Source organism: Lycorma delicatula, chromosome 6 (genome assembly GCF_047948215.1).
Source record: "Lycorma delicatula isolate Av1 chromosome 6, ASM4794821v1, whole genome shotgun sequence".
Lineage (NCBI taxonomy): Eukaryota > Metazoa > Arthropoda > Insecta > Hemiptera > Fulgoridae > Lycorma > Lycorma delicatula.
The window spans coordinates 129,802,123-129,821,482 of record NC_134460.1 but is presented as its reverse complement, the minus strand read 5'-3'; the positions used below and the strand labels follow the sequence as shown (position 1 = coordinate 129,821,482).

The window sequence follows — 19,360 nt, the reverse complement described above, 5'->3', positions numbered from 1 at the left end:
CACCCGATTTCTTGTTTTTATATCAAAAGTTTCCTATTATTATCAGTTTTACACCCCTTAAACCCTAACTCTTTCCTGATAGCTGCTAGTGTAGTTCTAGAACCTTTAAATTGAATACTCTTGAAATTCTTCATGAATTTATTTAATGTAGGGAGTTTATGTTTTCTGTGAAACTCGTTGTTAACTGTTCTTACCACGTCTTGATAAAATCTGTCGAATCCATTAACTGGTTTTGAAGGTTGTTTATACATTTTTGGTGTGCTGAATGAGCACGACTGCGATTTAGATTTAAGAACATATCCTGATTTTCTTTTAGGAGTATTTGAACTTGTAATCTTCAAATCTCCAAAGCTGCAGCGGTTCTTTCCTCACATTTTTCAATTCGTATTAAATGTTTATCATCTAATTTTCCTAACTTATAGCTTCTTTCTTCATAAAATCGTATATATTATTAAGTATTTAATAGTATATAAAGTAGCTTGACTACGGAGCTATTTATTCTTAATTATAGATTAAAATTCTGCCATTACAAAAAAAATTCACTAACAAAGAACCTAAGAAACATACGATTTATTAATATAAATACAAAACATTAACTAACATGCCACATATTACAGAAGGAAACAACAATCGTAACAAAACACGCCAAGAATTAAACTAAATTATTTTATTGAAAATGAAAAGTAAACTTTAGTATAGTATATTAATCAACAATTCGAAGAATCAACATTGTTAACCACTGCGATACTCTTACAAAACGGGCGTAATTATTTTAATTTAATTTTTTTCAAAATTAACATTGACTTTAACATTTACAAAATTTATTTTATGACGATCAATTGTTATGTCTTTAATTTATCATGAGAATTTTATATTTTTATATATATATATATATTTTTTTTATATATTTTAATTCTAAATTATAATAAAATCCTCCTGAAGATGGCAGAATAGCCAAAACGATTGAGGAATCAAATAATATATTGGTAAACTGTTTTTAATATTTTATATAATAATATTTTACCAGCAGTGTTTGAAAAACTTAATAGTAATTTATAAAAAATTAACAAAAAAACAATATTTACAAAACAATCTAACTAAAAATGCTTGTTTAATGGTGTTTCATAAGTACTGTTCATTATCATTATTTATTATTAATATCTCTTTAGTTTTTTATTTATTTCTATTTTCTTAGTGTCAGTAATGAATAATTAAGAACTGAAATGACCATCTACAAAAAAAATTAGGACGTGTTAACTTCCAATTTATTACTCATGTCACTTTTTTTTGTCAACTTAGTTTCGTTCCTCTACCGTTCTTTTCTTTCAGATCATCAATGAACTTAAGTTATTTTCATTTTTTTAATAATTATTTGCACTTATTTTTATGTAAATTATTATTTGTTGTATATATATTTATATTTTAGTGAAAAATGTTAAACTCAGGAAAGTGAATTTTAACATATTTTGTTGCCTTGAAAGCATTATGTTTAAATCAATGAATAATAAAATATACTAACATTTTAAAAATACAAGTAATGAGAAAAAAATAAAAACAGAAGGTATTTCAAAAATAATATATAATTATATTTACATTACAACACAGTAAATGAACATTAAGATTAAACAAAATTTTATAGTAAAGTTTATTATAATACATTTTCTCGTGACTGAAATCAAAATATAACAATATAAGTAGATACATAGACCACTAAATTTGTAGTACGAAACTTATGTAAAAAATATAATAATAATAACAAAAACTATATGAAATTTCTCTTGTAGATATAAAGAAAGTGGTAATATGATACTGTGTATAATAGTACGTGTTTAATAAAAAAAAGAAAGTAAAATGATTTATAGAATTTTAAAAATTATTTATAATATACACACAACTTTAACTAATATAGTGAAATAGTATATTTGCCCATAAAGTAAATTACATAAAGTAAAATGAAAAAAGAAAATTAATACAAAAATAAAACAAAAAGAAATTACAGAATAGTCATTGTTCAGTTTAAAGAATTAAACAAATCTTTTTTTCATTACACTCGTCAATATTTCTCTTCATTTTGCATTCTAATTCGATACCTTAATGATATATAAAATAAATACATGAAAAATTCGGAATTTTGTAACATTTTTTTTTACATTTCTAAAAACCTATTTCTTTTCAATTCTTCCCCTCTCCAACATCCCACACTTTTCCATTGATTATCTTAGTCACAAAACTCTCACTAAATTAACCAATATTGAATCTTATAATATATATTCACTTTTCTCTTCTTCACAGATATCGACACAGATTTCTCCCAATTAAACTAAAAATTACCAATTATTTATTCTCTATATTTATTTATTCATATTAACAACATTCCAAACTACAGTTGCCTTACCTTTTTTTTAATGATAACATGAATTTTGTAACGTACGAAAAGTTTTAAATCTGATCGGGATTCTAATCCAAAACCTTTCTGAATAAAAGGTAGTGTGACCATATTACTCATAAACATGAAAGTAGACGAGTTACTAAAATACTATTTTTCTGTAAGCCGAAAAAAATAAATTATACATTTTTTTACGCTCAAGATTGCAAATTTACTTTCTCAAAAAATGTATATAAAAAAATAAATAAATAAATTGTAGTAATTAATTAAAACTATTAATTTAATTATTTAAATTGAAGTAATTAAATACGCCATGACATTCTTCCTAAAATTACCAGAAAAAATATATATTAAAACAACCGTACTTTCTATCTACAGATAAAATATTACAAAAGTTGAAAATTAAATAAGCTACTGTTAAGAAATAACAAGTACAAATATCTCAAAACTTAATCGAAAAGAATACTATGGGAAAAAATAGTAAATAAAAAACTTAAAAACAATGGAAAAGTATATAAATAATAATACACTGAAACTTTAAGATAAAAAAAAATCTGATGTGGACATCACATAACTTCCTTAACGTCTCTTAAATTACATATACACATTTTTTGGTGTACTTCATTTAAAGTTATTTTATTGGAAAGTGAGATACGATCCTCCAATTGCTTAATAAAGTGGACAGTTACACAATTGCTGAAACTAGAGAACGTGTACACAAATTAAGATCAGAAGAATAATAGCAAACCAAACTGCGATTAAATGATGATTGGCAATAAAAAAAACAAATAAAGTAAATCATGATCAACTTCGACTTAGGGAGAATATTGTCCGATAATATCAAAGGAGTAATGAACTAAAAGATTGCAATTTATTAAAATTCGGGCGTGTATGTATGTCTCAGTGTACTCGTATATGTTATTCTTATGCGGGTCTTCATTTTCAGTCACTCTGTAGTTAACTTTGATGTAGATAAACATAAACAAAATTAAAGTAGAATATCCAAAAATAGTACGATTCTAAATTATAATTTTAAATTAATATTAAGTAATCAGATGTTAGACCAAATCACATAGATGTTATACATATACACATATAACATATGTAATAATGCCTGTTAAATTACATATAAACATTTTTAAAGTACATAAAATTTTATTTAATTTATCATGAGAATTTTATATTTTTATATATATTTAATATATTTTAATTCTAAATTATTATAAATTCCTCCTGAAGATGGCAGAATAGCCAAAACGTTTGAGGAATCAAATAATATATTGGTAAATATATTATTTACCAATATATTATTTTTTTCTAATATAGAAAATTTAATTATCATTATTTCCACCCTTTGTGATTCCAATTCCTTGGAACTTTCCTGGCAGGTTTTACAGGTGGTTTGCCTTCCCAATGTTTTTAATTGACACCCAACCACTAAAGAACACCGGTATCCACGATCTAGTATTCAAATCCGTATAAAAATAACTGCCTTTACTAGGATTTGAACTTGGAACTCTCAACTTCTAAATCAGCTGATTTGCGATGACGCATTCACCACTAGACCAACCCGGTGGGTAAAATTTAAGTCCTGTACTGACTAAACTATTGATGGGAAGAAATTACAATACACTGATATTTTTTATAAATTGAACAGGCTTTAATTTTTATTTATTATTTTTATTACTATTATTAATATTCTCTCAATCATGATTTTAATAAACACACGGGGATCCAAGAGACAGAGCCCTCTTGTTAGACGGGAAGGGCGAGTAAAGTGTGTCCTGACTGACTAAACATCCCCTGACCGCGTCCGGAAACAAAAGTAAACATATAACGCGGGCGAAACCACTACGGGTCTGTCAGTTATATCTATACATATGAAACAATATGTCATGACTGACTGATTTATCAACGCCCAGCAAAAACTACAGAAGAAACATTAATGAAAACTTTTATACACGTTCTTCTTAAGGTGCAAGTGGATCCTATGAAAGAATTTTTTGAAATTTAGAGTTAAACGGGTTAAAATAGAGTAACAATGAAGTTTATTATTTTTTTAATTTCTCGGTAACAAATGAAGAAATCAATTTGATTTTTGGTGTGTGTAATCTTTGTGTGAATATCTAAAAATTAATTTCTAATTTTTTTTTGAATATTACTTGGAATGAGTTGAACTTTTAAAGTAAAAAATTTTGAACAATGATTGCAAATTCTCCCCATTTCTGACTATACTAAAGAAGTTATTCACTCGATATGGGCTCGTATATATTCTTCACATACACATCAAAAACAAATTTTCGGATTTTTTAAATTTTATTATTTTAAGGGGTAAAAAAATATAATTTTTTTCTTACAGTTTTGCCTTTTTATGAAATCGCTATTGAGTAAATCTTTATGAGATTTGATATGGTAATTTATGTTTGTAATTCTGATTATGTATTTCGTGAGCGAAGCCGCGACGGGAAATGCTAGTATATATATATATATATTTTTTTTTTCTTTTTAAATATCTTTAAGAAATAATTAACTACTGTTCTCTTAACTAAACCCCGAAAATTTAAATGAGTAGCAAAAAATATCTAATTACAAAAGTATGTTATAAATAACTTAATTTTTCAATCAAATAATATTTGCCATTCATTTTTACTTCCTTGTACGAAGTAAAGGAAGTATTGTGATCGCGAAAAATTTAGGTTTTCAGATTTCAACGAAAATACCTATTTAGACCTCCCTGAATCCATTTTGACTAGTTTCGACGTGACGTCTGTACCTTCGTATGAACGTATGTATCTCGCAATCTTAAGAACAATTAGCCGTAGGATGTTGAAATTTTGGATTTAGGATTGTTGTAAAATCTAGTTGTGCACTTCTTTTTTGATTGGACCAAAAGTATTCAAAAAAGCCCAATATCCAAAAATTTTTTTTGGACTTTTTCTTAACCGCACTAATAAGCCCTCACTGAGAGCTTTTCAACTCTATATCATAAGTAGTACTTATTTTCATTGGTTCCAGAGTTATAGCCAAATAAAATTTCAATTAATGAAATATTTGGCTCTTAGAAGAGGAGAAGGCACATCGGTTCGAATCAGTATTAATCTCCTTTTTTTTAATTTAAATATATTGATTTACTAATAATTATTAACCTCCGACTGTAAAAAATGTTTACAATAATGATAATTCAATAATAACAGTTTAAAAAAATCAGAAGTTATTAGTGAATTAAAACTTTATGTATTTTTAAAAATGTGTATATGTAATTTAATACGCGTACAACGAAGTCATGTGGTGTCCAAATCAGATTTTTCTTTTTACGGAAACGTTAATATTTAATTTTCAAGAATTACCAATTTTTTCTAATAGTAATATTTTTTTTTAAATTGTGCTAATAAAATCAAAGTATATGTAATTCAAATTTTATTCATTGTAAATGAATTTATTATTTGCATCACCAAATACCACAGACATACATCTTTACATACCCATTAAGGTAAATGAAAAATCATACAATACAAATGAATAAAAAAAAGTAAATTGAACATTTTTTTTTAAAAACTAACTAAGGTAAATATTTTGTACACCTAGATAGTATAAATTAGATTTTTATAAATTAAATTATTCTCTATACTGTGGATTGAGGGAATAGTTTTACCGGTTTTGTAGCTAGCTGTAATTACAGCTGTTGTATGGTTCTGCAACATAATTTTACATCCACTCAAAAGAAAAACTCTGATATTGTTAGCTAAAGAAAGAAAATACAATCATTTGAACAATTTTAATTTTGTAAAAGATTTTTTCCTACGGAAATCCAGAGAATGCACAGTTAGGGCATATTAACATATGAAATTTATTCTATACTCTCATGAAATTTCAGATTGTTTTCTCTAGTATTTTGACATACTAGTAAGGCTTAAAAGAAATGTTTTCTTGAACCCTTGAATTATACTATTCAAAGGATTTTTAATATAATAAAAAAAATATTAAAATGGTTATATTCATGGAATAATACTGGGGAACAACTAACGATACTGTTCAAGAATGAATGACATGAAAGTAAAAGAGGTCACACTACCAAATCGTGACTGATTTGCTATTTATTTGGGTAAAACCTTGAATTAAAAAAAAAATCGTAATAAATTACAGTTTTTAAGGAAATTATTATAGTCATTTAAAAAACAGGAAGAGGAGACTAAACCAATCACTGTAAAATTGATAAATGATATACTGATTGATTTTCATCCATTACATAAAATATTTACTGGTATTTTTATAATTTACAGGAGTAAAAAAGACATATAAGAAAACATGATAATTTAAAATAACAAATTTTGAAATAAATTTACATCTGTTACAATCTTATAAGTAATAAAATATAATACATAAATATAAATGTAGTAGGCATAGAATATAAACTAAAAAAAAATTATGCGGTAACAAACAAAACCACATACAATTTAGTTTACCACATTATATTACATACTTTTATTGTGAATGGTTTACTATCAAGCATAAATGAGCGGTAAGTTTAGGACAATGACCTTAACAAAAAAAAAAAATTCCTGGTAGTCTAATATTTTTTTTTATTATTATTATCTGAATTAGCATTCATAATGATCCTTAATTTTTTTGTAATGATTTACTCGAGTAAATCAATTCATATACCTAACTCTTCATTGAAAGACATTACCGCTTTATAGTTAAATTTTAGTCAAAATAAACTATACGCACGCAGATGGAGAAGTTAACAAGATTTTTTTTTTCTATTCAGGTGGTTCTTAATAAAAGCTATTATACACAAATATAAGTAAACAAAAATGACATAAAAATAATATTAATTTTACAGTAAAATAAGTTTCAAAGTTGAAGGGGCGGTTTACGAAATTTTCGATCACCAAAAATAAAAATGAAGAGGAAATTAAATATAGAACGCTAAAAGAGGAAACGCAGAAAACGTCGATAGCTTTAAATTAACTCGAAATTTATAAATAAAAAATTGTTTTCGCATAACACGAAACTCCGAGATTACAAAACACTTATTCTTACGGAGGAGTTATATGGCGCTGGGTGTTTGCAAAATGTTTGTTATAAGACCTTATAAAATAGAAAAAAAGAATGTTAAGAAATATATGGGCCCGATTACCAGCACCGAATTTATAAACTTAAAGGTGAAACAGAAATTTATAATACAGAAAAAATAAAAGAAACCATCCGGAGAAGATTACAATTTTATGAACATTTATACAGAACAAGCAGATGCAGATTAACAAAACAAATATTTAGCTTTTATAACAATAGAACTATTAAATGTAGATGGTCTAAAGAAGAATAAACCGATCATAAAACTTTAAAAATCTCCAAACAAACCTGTTTAAAATAGAAACTAATTTAGAAAATTAATCAAAGAAACTAAATGATAAGAGGAGAGTGGGAAGAAAGTGGACCGAGGAAGAAAATCAACAACAGAATAAAAAAATTTTAAAAATATTGGGAAAAAAAGAGGTTGCAAACTATTATGCAAACGTGATCCTTAGTGGTCTGGATAAAAAAAGAGAAGAAAACGTATATTTGTGTGTGTTTATGTGTAAGTGTTGTATAATTATATCTTATTACAAATGAAATAAACAGTAAAGCTTAATTTAAATAAAGATAATTTATTTAATGCATTCAAACCGCTATCATAATGAGTAAACCGGACGAATAAATACAAAAAAAGAATAATAATATTGCTACAAGCAACATCAGAATTAACCTTTGTTGTTTTTTTTTGTAATGATTTACTCGAGTAAGTGGTGATATGTTTATCCATATACCTAACTCTACATTGAAAGACATTACCCTTTATAATTAAATTTTAGTCAAAATAAACTATTCGCACGCACACGCAGAAGTTAAGATTTTTTTTTAATCTTTGTAAATAACCTAATGAACACAAAGAAATAACACCAGCATGTAAATTTCACCTACAGGATATAACTCAACAAGCTCTGACAATAGAAATTCCCAAACGTAAAAGTAAACAAATTTTTACAAAAAATAAACTAAACGTAAAAACATAACTGAAATTATGACAGTAATTTAGTATACTTTATTATTTTATTTCTAAATGTTTTCTAACCACTTTATGATACAGACCATCTACAATACTACTGAAGAAAGAACTTAATTGTTGGTTTAAAACTGTTTCTGTAAGAATATTTTGAGATATTTAAAACGTGTTTTGTACTTTGTTTATTACTTTGTAATTTCACCAGTTATAATTGTTTTGTCAAAGTTAAGAAACACCAAACTCACAAACACATAAAAAATACTGTAAAAACCTCATTTATTGTGTTTTTTGTTTCTAAAAATTATAAATAACGTATTTGTTGCCGTTTAAACAATTTTCTAAACGTAAAATACAAGAATCTATAATCTGATATATTCTTTTTTTAAACTTTACAGTAGTTGCAAAGTTATATAAAAGCTAAAATTTGATGTCTTCTTTCAATAATTAAGTCTACAATCTGTAATTACGTGGCCGTTACAATCCTTTACTTTAAGCGTTGGTTATTGCATCAGTTATATTAAAAGTTTTTTTTTTTAAATAATACTTTTATATAGGGCAATTATAAACTTTTAAACTGGCCATTAACAAAGATACAAATCTTATCTTCTTTAGTTTATCAAAACACCCCCTCAACAAAACATGAGTACATATTATTTATTTAGCTACATCTTCTTTAAGAAAAGACGTTAATGGAAGTGTTTTTCATCTATATTTTCTACATCAATAGGCCTTCAAACCACTATAAAATTTGTTTGCCCATTCCACTGCAATGGTGTTTGGTTACAAAAACTATTATTTAAAATTTAAAAAAAACTTTGTTTAATTTAAATTCATTTCGCAAGTTCCCCAATGCACTTACAATGTAAAAACCCAATTTTTAATAGCCCTTACTCTTTAATATTTTTTTTTAAAAAAGATTAGCCAAAAAAATGTCACCCTTCTCTAGAAAATTGCAACTTTGTTTATTTAGAATTATGGTTGCATCTTTGAAAATTTAAAAAAATTCCTTTTTGAATTCCTTTTACGAAGTATTGTAATCGCGAAAAATTTCGGTTTTCAAATTTCAACGAAAATATCCATTTTGACCATCCCTGAATCCATTTTGTCTAGTTTCAGCGTGACGTCAGTATGTACGTATGTTTGTATTATGTATCTCGCATAACTCAAATACAATTAGCTGAAGGATGTTGAAATTTTGGATTTAGTACTGTTGTAACATCTAATTATGGACCTTCCCTTTTGATTCCAGTCGACTAGACCAAAAGTGTCCAGAGAAGCCCAAAATCCAAAATAAATGTGGATTTTCGATTTTTTAATAACTGCAGTAATAAGTCCTCATTAAGAGCTTTTCAACGATATATCATGAATGGTATTTATCTTTACTGGTTCCAGAGTTATAGCCAAATAAAATTTTAATTAATGAAATGTTTAGATCTTACAAGGGGAATTCACATCAGTTCAAATCCGACTTCATCTCCTTTTTTTTTAATTTAAATATATTGATTTATTAATAAATATTAACCTATGATTGTAAAAAAAGTTTTACGATAAATAATAATTCAATGATAACAATAAAAAAAAAGATAAAATGTCAGACGTTATTAATGAAATAAAATTTTATGTATTTTTAATTTTTTTTTAAATATGTATTTGTAATTTAATAGGCGTACAAGAAACTCAAGTGGTATCGACATCAGATTTTTTAAAACAATTATCACCACTGAGGTACTATTATCTTAAAAATTGATTTTATCGAATACTTCCGCTTGAGTATGGAAGCCTCCAAAATAAAAAAAAATATTTTTTTCGCGGTTTCAGATTATTAATGCTCAAAACGTATTTTATTAAACAATAAAGTCACTAAAATAAATTAATATTGCCCCCTGATGGAAATTTACAAATTTAAAAGAAAAAAATCGATTTTTTAAAATTGATTTAAAATCATATTAATGAATACTTTAATTAATAAAACAGTTACCTGATGCATGAGATCCCAAATTTTCAAAAAGTCAAATACATAGTGTTCGAAATTAGAAATGCTAAACTAATATTAAAAATTTTGGTTATTGCTTTATGTTATTGAGCATCTTGACTTTAAAAATTGAAATGAGAGATTTAAAAATAATCAAACAAAAACGTTATATTTAATAAAAATTTTAGCAAGAAACTTTTTTCAAAAGTGGATTGCATAACTTTTCTGGATACATCGTTAAAGTTATGCAATTCATTGGCGGCTATTCAATATTTTTAGAAACATTCCAGACTGAAATAAATTTTACTTAAAAAAAAAATGCCGATAACATAAAGTTTTCTCTTCCTTTTATCCAGAGGTTCTGAGTTTTAGTCCCAGATAAGGATGACATTTTTCATACCCTACGGAAAATATATTAATCGTATTATGGTTGGTGATATCAAAAAACTTTACTTAGATACGTTTTAGGCCCTTATCCAAAGAATCGTAAGAACATTAAACGAATTGGATACTTTACTTAATAAGAAAGTTATAGCGATATTTTGTTTTTTTAGAAAAAGCCCCTCCCATTTTCATCTTAATGTTCCGATTTTTGCCGTTAACGAACCCAACCGAGATTTTGGGTCGTTATATTTTATGTATCAATTTAAAAGTGATTGGCGCAAAATTACGGCAGTTATCGTGTCCACAAGAAAGTGAAATATACATACATAATTGAATATATTAATTTTTGAGCTGACGTTTGGGGATCTGGCGTATGGGAAACGCGAAGATATATCGAAATTTTCCGGAAATCGAATCATGGTAGCTTTCTTATGAAATCTACCTAAAAGTCACTTTTGATCTTTTTAAACATAATTATGAAATGAGCTATTAAATTTTAGATTAAAATCGTCAAAATATAATACGACTATTAAATAATCATTAGAAATAAATATATTTTTAAGTAGCATTATAACATCCTAGTAAAACAATTTAAATTTTAAAAAAACAAATTAAGCACTTATTACAAGATGAAAGATATTATTTCTCGATCGATTACAAGTAAAATTTTCATTAACAACCTTGAAATATAACAACTAATTAGTTATTGACTAATATTCAGTAATCTAGGTCAAAACGTTAACATTAACTCTCACCTGTTTGTAATTGTAAGCTACACTAGGCAGAGTGAAAACTATTACTAAGATATTTAGAAACCTATAAAATAACAATGAAACACTTTTGAAAGATTTTAAACATTATGAAATGAGTAGCCAAGTACTCGTTGCGAAATTTAAATCGAGCATGAAAAGAATTTAAAACAGAACTTAATTACTTACAGGCTACTAATTGTTAAACGCTTAAATGAACAATTATCAAGCATTAAAACAAAAGAAAAAGTCTAAAGAAGAAATTTATTGCGAGAAATAGAACATAATGTAAACAAGAAATTTGCAATATTTATTTAAAAACGATTGCGTAGAACCATAAATAATTCATCTTTAAAAAATTAAAACAAACACGCAGGTACAATACATGCACGCCACAAAACATTTTTAAAATAATTATAAATTTACATTATCAATTAAATAAAGTTTGTACAGCATAGTTCTGGCCTTATACTCATTTTATTTCTTCAGTGGAATATTCTTAAATTCAAAACAAAAACCAATATTCTATCACATTTACATTTCAACAATACAAAATCCCTGTTTATAATTAAACTTTTATTAAGATAACATTTATTTTATAGATCCCAGCACTAAACAATTTTATTCATAAAATTTTATTTAAAATAAAATAATAATTTTTCAGTATAAGAAAATCAACAACATAAATCAAACAGAAGTTACATTATTACATTGACTATTTAATAAAATTGTTCAGTTCTATAACTAGAAAATTGGTTTTATCCCGGCTAAGAATAACTAACCAGGTTCGAAATAATGTGAACTGAAATAAAGCGATGTAATCATTTCAGTATGTTAACATGGAACATTTAATATGTATTTAAGTCCTGTGCATTGAACTGCAACTATCATAATATCTAATAGGTAATGATATACTAGCCTTAAAGTTTACAATAGTAGGTGGAACAAAATTTGAGATAAGATTATAACCACAATATATATATATATATGGTTATAATATTGTATATATATATATATATATATATATATATATACATACTCACCCGCGCGCGCACACACAAAAGATATAAACATACAACGTCCAGGGAGGTATTAGCCAACCTTGAAGATCCGATTCAGGATATCAAAATATACAAAAAATGTAATATGAACAAATCCCCTATCGTGCCTCATTTTCCCCTTCTGTACAGCACTTGGTGAGAGTTTTTTCCAATCAAAAATTGTCTTTAGAACGGATTGATATATTTTCATCAAAAACTTGTACGTGTAATTAATCAATCGAAAAATCTTCTAAAAAATAAATACGTTTGAAAATTCCAAAATCACAGCCATTTAAATTTCTTAATCATTTTTTACTTCCTTGTATGAAGTAAAGGAAGTATTGTGATCACGAAAAACTTTGGTTTTCATATTTCAACCGAAATATCCATTTTGACTAGTTTCGGCGTGACGTCTGTACGAATGTATCTTTCAAAACTTAAAAACGATCAGTCGTAAGATGTTGAAATTTTGGATTTAGGACTGTTGTAACATCTAGTTGTGCACTTCTTTTGATTGCAATCGACTTGACCAAAAATGTCCAAAAAAGCTGAAAATCCAAAACATTTGGATTTTGTACTTTTTTTAACTGCATTAATAAGCTCTCACTGAGAGTTTTTCTACTATATATCATAAGTAGTACTTATTTTCATTGGTTCCAGAGTTATAGCCAAATAAAATTTTAATTTTTATAAAAATATTTGGATCTTAGAAGAAAAGAAGGCACGTCGGTTCGAATCAATATTAATCTCCTTTTTTTAACATTTTTTTTAATTTTAAATATATTGATTTATCAATAATTATTAACCTCTGATTGTAAAAACTTTTACAATAATGATAATTGAGTAATAACAATAAAAAAATCAGAAGTTATTAGAGAATTAAAATTTTATGTATTTTTAAAAATGTGTATATGTAATTTAAATGGCGTACAAGGAAGGATGTGATGTCCACATCATTTTTTTTCGTAAATATTAATTTAATTAAATATTTTACAGGTAAAATTGTCTTTTATTGCGAACAAAATGGTACTTCATTTGTTCGAAACAAATGATAAACAACTTCGATAAGTTTGAAAATCAAACTGAAAAAATAAAACTGTCGTTTAATTACCTTAACAAATTAAATTTATAAAAAAACAACTTCGATAAGTTTGAAAATCAAACTGAAACAATAAAACTGTCGTTTAATTTCCTTAACAAATTAAATTTTAAAAAATCTCTGTTACTAATGGACAAAAAATGTTTACAATTTTTTGTCGTACAAAATATACTTTTTTTTATTTTCATATCTTGGATAAATCTCTTAAATCTGGTCAACACTTCCCGGACACACTATTTGATGCATAACCGCTTGGTACTCTACACTTGGGCAGCGGAAATACAGTAATAAAATTACAACCATCGGATTACAATAAAGAATCGATTTCACAGAAATTATTTATGATAATCAAATAGTCTTTTATGAGTCGACCAGGATTGTAAATGAATTTCAGATGAAATTTAATTAAATAATTTACTTTTCTCCGTCTTCTGCAATTTCTTGTAACTAAAACATAAAAAGAAAACAATTATATATTCTTCTTTAAACTTAAACTGTTCCCTGTATTTATATTGTGTTCTTATAAATATTATTTAGGATTAAACATTCTTCTATGATTTTGGGTAAATGATAATAATGAAATCTTTCGATGTTAGCTTTCCTGACTGTCGTATACAGTTTCACAGCTATTTACAGGATAACATTTATAACAATAAGAGTTGGACAAATTTTATTAGATTTTAAATTATTAAAATACTGTAACATCATGAAGCCAAAAAAATTCGTTAAACTAACTCCAGACATTAGTTAGCTAAGCTAATCAACAGGTAATGGTATTTAATAAATGATTTTTGCCTGACCGTATAAAGAACGAGGTTATTCGTGAGTTCGGATTTAGTATCAGTATTTAATGAAACAGTTTGTTTTCAAGTACAGTAGAAAACGGCAGTAACATTTAGAGAGAAAGAATGACGTACGGCTATCATTAATTGAAAGATATCTCCCATCTAGAAACCAGCGTATTGATCGACCTACTAAAAGATGGAAAGACGAGTTTTCTGTAGAAAAATGTAATGAAGTTCTGTTATAGACTTAGTAATAAAAACATCAAGATAATAAAATAAACAAATTAAACCTTTTAGATCGGAACAGGAATAAGCCTAATCCTTTTATAAATTAAGAAATAATCTTTAATCCCTACCCTACAACAGGGAATAATGGAAAAATTAGACCAACCCGGTGGGTGTTCTTTTATAACCTTACATCGCAGCAAAATTATTAGTGGCTCACTAAAAAAATCAGTGTTAATTTATTATTATTTCCGAGCTCCACGGTGGAGTAGTAGCGTCGGTCTTTCATCCGAAGATCCCGGGTTCGAATCCCGGTCAAGTATGGCATTTTTATATGCTAAAAAAAATAATTTATTATAAAATGACTGTAATTAGGCTGTTTGTTGCTTTAAGATAAATAAATTATCTTGATATACCTTTTTTCTTGATGAATTAATTGACCACAGAAGCTTATAGAGAAGCTTGTAAGCGGGAATATGGAAATAGAATTTTGTAGTGTATTAAAAGTGGCATACTTGATCGGGATTCGAACCCGGGTCCTGAGGACGAAAGGGCGAGACGTTACCACTACGCAAAGGAGATCGCAAATTTTATTTAGAGATTTAATTTTTATTTTTATGAATAAAATATTTTATTTATTTTTTAATACATTTTATTCTTTTTCATAAAAAATATAAGATAAAATTAAAAAATTTCACTGACAGTTTTAAAATAATATATAAATACATTTAAAAACATAATCCCAATTATTAATATATTCTAATCCTAATTTAATAATTAAAATTTTGAAAAAGAATCAATATTAAAAAAAATAATAATAAATAAATAAAAGATAGCATTATTTCTTTTGTTAAAAAAATCCAATTAGAAACAAATTAATAAAGAAAAAAATTGTTTCCATAAAATAATGCAGAGGTGAAATTCACGAGAAAAGGAAATGTCCAAGTAGGCTACGATAATCATCTATCTATAATACCGCATCTTTCTATCAACTATTTAACGTAGTTGGAGAGATGTGAATGTTAAATCGAATAAAAAATTATTGTAAGTGTACCGTTAACTGCCACACAAGTTAAGTATATATTACGCTTCGAATGACAAGAGTCTATTCGTATTATAATGAATAACTCTGATACACAAAAAATTTTTTGTAATGTTTCTCTAAGCGTGATACCATACCTTGAAATTTTTGCGTACGTTACAGATCTGTAAATATAATTTTTCTATCACCCTTAGTTTTAAATAAATTACGCTTCAAAAAAAAAATTAATAGAAAATATAAGTAAAACCTATAATTTTGCATGGCCATACCTTTGTTAGAATGATGTCACTGATGCTTTTCTTTTATAAATAGCCTCACGCACATCCCGAATTAATGTCCAACAGTAATCGGGTAGCATGTTAGTATTCCATTTCCCTTTATAGCGGTTTTCCATCACCGAAATGTCTTGGTGGAAACGTTCACGTGTTCGTCATTTATATATTCAAGGTTGGAAAAAAATTGAGAAGCGAGTGCCTCCACTAACTTCTCAATTGTATTTGTATTTCATCTCAAATATATTTTCAAAGACATAACATCTATAGTTCTGTATGAAGTAAGAAGTTGATTAAAAATATCGTGGCAATTGTCGGATTTTTGTTTGCCGAAAAAACCTTTGCAAACATCTTTAAATGAAGCCCAAGCTGCACTTTCTTCATTATTTAACATTGAGTTAAATACATGATCTTTGACAAACTTTTATTTGAGGGCCAACAAATATTTCTTCTTTAATTTTTCCTTCACTTACATTCGGAAATTTCTGCCTGATTTTCAGCTACGTTTTTTATTATTTATTTTTTCAAGAACGTCTTTCATCACATCGTATGTCTCTTTCAAATTAATGCCATAAGCGACTGGTTTCTTCATCGCTGCTTTCGAAACATACAATCACAGGTGGCTCAGGAACTGGAATAATTTCACTGTGAGGAACAGGCCTGATTGGAGTTTGGAATGCAATTAAATCCGTCCTTAAAAACACAAAATATTAAATAAGACAAAAATTGAAAAATTAGACCCGTCACCTAAAATAAACCTTTAAAAACACGCCCGATAGAATCATCCAGCAGCAAGGGACACTGTTCAGGTTCTGCGATCCGTAGGGAGAATCTAACTCCCGCCAACTTTGCATTCCATTCCATTCCATTCCTGATTGCATTGAAGGATGTTTTACAGTATGTATAGATTTTTTAGAAATTCCAGACCACTTGTTAAACAGTTAATCAGTTACATGATACTTTGGTTTACGCCAAACCATAGGTACACCAAATGGCAAAGCCTTCCGTGTACCTTTCAGTCATCCTCTTAAATATACAGAACAATTAGTGTATACTATTGAGGAGCTCACGTCTTATCCTGATCATCAAATTTACACTGAAAGTACAAATGATATGCTGCTTTTTTAATTAAAGGTGTAATGTTTTTTTATATCTGATTTTACGATAAACTCACCACATACATAAAAAAAGGCATCCACATCATTTACACAATTTCGAGGCATTATGACACTGTACTGTTAAACTTATGACAGCAATAAGAATGAACAAAATTAATTCATTTCTAAATCCAGTGCTTAATACAAACACAGCTACATGTTTTTACCTGCACAGACATGATTAATCTTGTTCATGAAGGCTCACTCTTCAGTATTATATATGATGTAATATGTGACTATGATATGATTTAATTCTTTGTCTAGTATTGTTTATTTATAGCTTACAAATTACGTAAATAACGTTAAACAATAAAAAATGAGCTCACAAAATACTATATAGGAGCTTACAATTCTCACTATATGTTGGAAAATGAAAAAAATCCCTTAAATTAAAATTTAATTTTTTTCAGAAATAGTGTCCGATAGAAAGATTCTGAGTTCATATTCGTTTTCAGCATCAAAAAACAGATTAAAATCATGAATCGCATGTTAGGAAACAAAAATTACGTTTATCTGTGTCATTATAGTTAAGATGAATAAAATAAATAAATATATATAATATAAATTGTCTTCACCGACTTACCTTTATTATTATATACAGCAGTAATCCTTCTGGTGGTAAAAATCCACAATAAAAATCTTTCCTTACATGTCAATATTACAGAATAGTCCCGGATAAGAACACGATCCGTCAAATCACAATAATTTATATGAAGTTTATCATCTCGATATATAGGTATATATACACTAATGAAAGTATTTTCACTACTGTCAGTCTATGATGACAATGATTATCCTATTAGAATTTCTTAAATGATTCTATAAAAAATTAATAATAATTAATACGACATAACTTAATTTTTGATAAAACTATTAAAATTTTTTCGATTAAAAAATATTTTCAAAACATTACAATTTTTATCAAACAAAAATTAATCAATAACCTAAAAGTGTATGACTATCTCTTAAAAAAAAATTGTTTTAAACAATGACTAAACGTTTAAAAATCCCCTATGGAATTAAAATAAAAAAAAGTTTATTAGAACCAAATAAACATTACCGCAAAAATTATGAATAAATAAACAATAAATTATTTTTTTAAATAAATAAATAACGTATTTTTTTATATAAAAAAATGAAGAAACTTAAATGAACATTCGATTAATACAACTTTAAAAGTTATGCAAACGTTACGTTCAAATTTGGGATAAAATTTAAAAAATCTACTACTGTCTTTTATTACGTTTAAAAATAAATTAGAAATACAATTATTAATTTTTCATTAAATAACCGGTGTAATCGCGGGTTGATATCACCAGTGTATAGTGGACACTATCGAAAATAAATAAATACGATTAACCTAAATTAAAATAAAAAAAATATCAACATTCACTTAAATTGTTTCATTAGAAGGTTAATTTATTATAAAAAATGTATTTTTAAAATTAAAAATCAAATAATCTACCAATTTTATCATGTAGATTATAACACATAAAATCTTGGCTTTAACTGTTAAAATCTACCACATTTCAAACAGAAACAGATTAAGAAAAAAATTGAAGAATGTAACAAAAAAATTATATATACATGAATATTTTAGTTACAATATGTGTGCTCGTACAACATGCTTTAGAAAGGTGTTTTAATATATAGGTTAACTACTTTATAGCCTACTATAAAAATCTATTATTCAACAGAATTATGAATAAAATTATGGTTAAATTGATTTTAATTAATTAAAAAAACTATATTTCACTAAATTTGTTTATTACTTTCAATAAATAAATCTTATTGTTATTAGATTATACAACACTGAACGCATACGCAGACGGACGGAAGCACAGTATAAACAAACCCGCACAAATACTAAAAACAACTGACAGTAAACTGAACATTCAACGAACCGGGGCCACGTGTCAGGTAACTGGCCTCAACATCAGCTTACAGCGATACAACCGTAACCTGTTAGATAAAAGTAGTACTAAGTCTAGCAACTATCAGTGCAGCCACTGCAACAAAAGAAAAGAAAAAATTTCCCACTAAAGGATTTTATTTCTTCTTCGGAAAATTATTTAAGTTTTTATGCAATTATTTTTAATATGGTGGCTTAAATTTAAAAAACCAATTAAGAATTTATTTTTCAAATAATTAAAAGTAATAATTTAAGGAATTGATAATTTTTTTTCAGTTATGATTTTAGAAC

The 19,360-nt window shown here is 26.5% G+C and overlaps 1 protein-coding gene across 1 annotated transcript in view; it reads right to left on the bottom strand.

Annotated features, from left to right (window-relative positions):
• CalpC (calpain C) overlaps positions 1 to 19,087 on the bottom strand; it is a 295,832-nt gene extending 276,745 nt beyond the window's left edge. Inside the window, exons 1-2 of the mRNA XM_075368513.1 lie at positions 18,930 to 19,087; positions 17,741 to 17,976 (exon numbers count right to left, since the gene is read on the bottom strand). The gene's annotated coding sequence lies outside the window, so the exon portion shown is untranslated. The remainder of the gene's footprint in view (positions 1 to 17,740; positions 17,977 to 18,929) is intronic.
• Between the last annotated feature and the right edge of the window lie 273 nt (positions 19,088 to 19,360).